The following is a 5,018-nucleotide window of genomic DNA, read 5'->3' on the forward strand; positions in this document are numbered from 1 at the left end:
AAATTGTTAGATTCCATCTTCTTTGAGGAGATGCCATGATTGGTTTTTTTTGGATACCAACCTAGCCCAAAATGGAAAGTTCTTGGATTTGATGGATGGGATGATCCCAATCCACGCTATATTTATATAGTTTTATACCCCCATAGGCTAGATGAAAATCACAAGCTCCTCTTAATCAAAGAGGCATTGAGATTAGTAAATGGCTTTTACATTGTGGGTAGCTGATGTAGGAGGTCCGAGGAAAAGCGCTTCATTTTTAGGGAAATACTAAAGTGCATTCCCTTAAGGAAATTGGTAAAGATAATGTAATAATCTTTAAGATTATTGATTGATGTCTCCTCTCTCTCTCTCTCTCTCTCTCTCACTCCTCTTAATCAAAGAGGCATTGAGATTAGTAAATGGCTTTTACATTGTGGGTAGCTGATGTAGGAGGTCCGAGGAAAAGCGCTTCATTTTTAGGGAAATACTAAAGTGCATTCCCTTAAGGAAATTGGTAAAGATAATGTAATAATCTTTAAGATTATTGATTGATGTCTCCTCTCTCTCTCTCTCTCTCTCTCTCACACACACACACACACACAAAATGTAGTATACATATAGTTACTCTTGCCTTTTTTTCTGTGTATTTGGTGTGAAACATAGCTAGAAGAGGGTGAGAAAAATAGAGAGACCATAAGTGTAATTATTTTGGTGTTTGTGTGTGATTGTGTAGAGGTAAGCACAAGGACACTAGCATCAAAGTTGGTGGTTTCGAATACCATTCTCTCTTCAACTTGAGGTTCGGAAGTCTAGGAGGCAGAGACAGATAGTAGCGTTTTTCAACAGTGGCACTTGTGCATCTTCTTACAACACCATTGAAGCTGTGTTTTGATGGTAAACCATTCCCATTGCTTCACATAAGGTTCCAATGGATGCTTACATAAGATAGAGTGCATCATTGGAACCTTATGCTTCACATAAGGTTCCAATGGATGCTTACATAAGATAGAGTGCATCATGGCCAACATTTGTGGGAATTAGCAGCATTTGAGCAAAAAATGGGCTGCGTTTCTCTTCCCTAGGGTTCCATGGAGATAAGAATGTAGACTGTGGCTTCAGTACTTGATTATTAAGCTCTTGATCATGAATAAGCTTGGTTAAGCCTCTACATTAGCTGATTCCTTTTATCTCTCCAACTTTCAAAAAGTGAGAGAATTGGGGATTTTATAATAATAGCCCTAATTTCTTGCAATTGGTCAAATACTCATGCTATTCACTTGTATGGAGAGCTATATGATGCCTCAATGAAGACCATATGCAACTATATGTCCTCAGTAGGAGAGCCCTAAGCAAGATTTGAGCATTCTTGTCATTTTCTTGGTAGCATTTTGGGGATTTGGATCCATTTTCAGCATTGCTCGGCAATTAAGGATTCCCATGGTTTAATTAATGGATTTGAGATCCTTTCATGCATTGTTACATGCCATTGGAAAGTTGTAGATGCCATTCATAGCTAATTCCATGCTATGATATGTCACATGACATGTATGAATCATGCTATGGTTTCATATGAGTTTATAGAATGAAAAATGTATGCGATTGATCATGTTGATGCAAGTGATATGAGGTATGCCATATGCTCTTGTGAAGAGGCACATGTTTGGGCATTGTGGAGGGCAAGTGATGGAAGTTGTACTTGGAAATGCATCATTTTGAAGCTCACCCTTGCAATCCTCATCTCATCACCCCATTAACATTTTGTATTGATGGAAATTGGCATGCATCTATAAGTGCCATTTGTAAGTGAACCCCTACTTCTACTCTTCTATTGCTATTTCCATTGTAGAATCTAGTTTGTAGTAGAGGAGTATCTTGGCATATATGCGGAGAGGCCAAGAAGAGAGTTTTCTTAAATCTTCCTTGCCGTCAGTGCCATGGTAAAGCGGTAAGGAAGAGGATTAGGTACCATGGTGGTGAAGACTTGACCCAAGCCCTTGCTCTCAGATTTCAAACTTGAGTAAGGAGCTTGGCCGGGAGATCGGCAAGCTTCAACGCTCTACATCGACTTTCAAGTGCTCTTAATGGATGTTTTTTTATGGGCAAAGATTTGGCAAGCATTGGATATAGTGTTGTAATTGAATTTCAATTGAGTTTATATTGATATTTTGTTGCAAATACAAAGGAGATGTTGTTAATTTTTTTGCAAAAAGAACTTATACAAGGCACTTCTGGTTAGATTTGGATGCCCAAGATACAAATTGATGTGGTACAGGCCTTTCAATGGGTTCGAGACATTACCAAAGCAAAAGGGAAGTGTGGATAGCAATTGGAGAAAATCTTGATAGTTTTTTGATGTGTTGCTAAACCCTAATTCAGTCCGAGAAATTGGGGCTATTTTCAAGGTGTTTTTATAGCTTCATTATACTTTCCAAGGGCTATGTTTAGAGTCCAACTCCGTTTACTTCTCCAATTGGCAAGTCTACCCACAAGACAAAAAGGGTGTCCAGTCAAAACAAAGAATTAAGTGGGAGATTTGAGCATGTTGGGACATTGCACACACCGAATCCTCGACAAATAAAGAGCTCTTGATTTTGGCACCGTTGACTTGGTCAAACAGCCATAGTTGACTAGTCAAAGGGGTCAAACCAGAGGATAGTTGCCGATCAAATGTGGTCAAGGCATTGACATGGATGCGTAGGGCTTGTTTAGAAAACACCATCAAGCTAAAGACTTCCAAAATCGGCCACCATTTGATTGAGATTTGGTCACTTTGGTGTTAAAGTTGACTTTTCTAAAAAAAGTCAAAACAGAGAATAGTACAAGGTTGACCAAGTCTGTAATGATGGGGAAAAGAAAGAGAGAAGATTGTACTCATAATGGAGTACCACATGCACTCAAGATGGAGTAGAACATATACTCAAGGGAGTACCACCATAGCCAAGAAGCATGAAGCTCCAAGAAGTTTCATCATTGATAAAAGAATGTCGGTAAAAGTATGTACAATATTCACTTATATACTTGTCCCCATTTCACACTCATTAATGTTGGGTCTCTACACTTGCTTGGCCATACCTATGCCCATGGGCTCTCTTTGAATCTAATTCCAAGCCCCTTTCATTACAAACCATCCCCACCCAAAGGTTTCGTCCTTGAAACCATGTATGGAGCAATGTATAGGCTGTTTGGAATCTTCTTGACTTCCCTCATGAATGTGAAAGTACATTTGTTGCATCTCCAAAAGTGCTTCACACAAAAGAACTCCACATAGAGCTATCCACTTATTGATGTACATATGGACTGCTCTCTAAGATATCCATAAGCCCAGTGAGTCTTGTTGAGTGTTGATTGATGAGTGGTGAAGTACACCAATGACCATGGCTGTACATACAGTAAATTTACAGCAATGGCATCCTTCATATCATCATCCCATTCCATGCATATAACTGTCCAAGAAACCATATGGCTGTACTTATTCCATGAAGACTTAAGCATAAGGCAATAGGTGACCCACACCAAGTACCCACCATCAATAAGGTTGACTTCCAAAGATGCCTGATTCAAAAGGAAACCCATCCACTTTAAATGGCAATGCATAGTATCCACCCGGGTTAAATGGAAATCCGTCCACCCGGATCATATGGAAATCCCTCCGCTTCAAGTGGAAATGCATGCTGTCCACCCGAATCATATGGAAATGAATCCACATCAAGCATCTTTCCATGTATACCGGTATCAAATGGGTATGAAACATCATGGTTGGAAGTGTCATCACCAACCAATGATCTGTCGTCAAAGTCCACCCATGGATCACTTCCATAAACCAAAGCATTATCATCATCATAACCCAAAGCATTTTCCTCATAAATGTCATCATAAAGATCATAATCAACCACATTATTGCTTTCATTCACACCATCATTTTGTGAATCCACATCGTATGCCACATCTTCATGGTCGATAACCACAAATCCCTCATGTAATGCAACACCATGCACTCAAGATGGAGTACCACATAGCCATAGAAGCATGAATCTCCAAGAAATTAGATTTCATTCATAGAAGTATGTTGGTAAAAAGTATGTACAATATTCACTTTATACTTGCCACCATTTCACACTCATTAATGTTGGTCCTTTACACTTGCCTAGCCATACCTATGCCCATGGGCTCTCTTTGAATTTAATTCCAAGCCCCCTTCATTACAAACCATCCCCACCCAAAGGTTTCGTCCCCTCGAAACCATGTATGGAGCAATGTATGGGCTGTTTGGAATCTTCTTGACGTCCCTCATGAATGCGAAAGTACATTTGTTGCATCTCCAAAAGTGCTTCACACAAAAGAACTCCACATAGAGTTGTCCACTGATTTGATGTACATATGGACTGCTCTCCTATGATATCCATAAGCCCACGGAGTCTTGTTGAGTGTTGATTGATGAGTGGTGAAGTACACCAATGACCATGGTTGTCCATACAATAAATTTACAACAATGGCATCCGTCATATCATCATCTCCCATTCCATGTGGTTGACTTCCAAAGATGCTCGATTTAAAAGGAAACCCTTCCGCTTCCAATGGCAATGCATAGTATCCACTCGGGTCAAATGGAAATCCATCTGCTTCAAGTGGCAATGCATGTTGTCCACTCGGATCATGTGGAAATCCCTCCACTTCAAGTGGCAATGCATGCTGACTACCCGAATCATATGGAAATGAATCCACATCAAGCATCTTTCCATGTATATCGGAATCAAATGGATATGAAACATCATGGTTGGAAGTGTCATCACCAACCAATGATCCGCCGTCAAAGTCCACCCATGAATGATCCGCCGTCATGGTTGGAAGTGTCATCACCAACCAATGATCCGCCGTCAAAGTCCACCCATGACTCACTTCCATGAACCAAAGCATTATCATCATCATTACCCAAATCATTGTCCTCATAAATGTCACCATAAAGATCACAATCAACCACATTATTGCTTTCATCCACACCATTTTGTGAATCCACATCATATGCCACATCTTCATGGTTG

The sequence above is a fragment of the Cibotium barometz genome, chromosome 20, assembly GCF_041138505.1.
Source record: "Cibotium barometz isolate CiBa-2024 chromosome 20, ASM4113850v1, whole genome shotgun sequence".
In the NCBI taxonomy this organism is placed as follows: domain Eukaryota; kingdom Viridiplantae; phylum Streptophyta; class Polypodiopsida; order Cyatheales; family Cibotiaceae; genus Cibotium; species Cibotium barometz.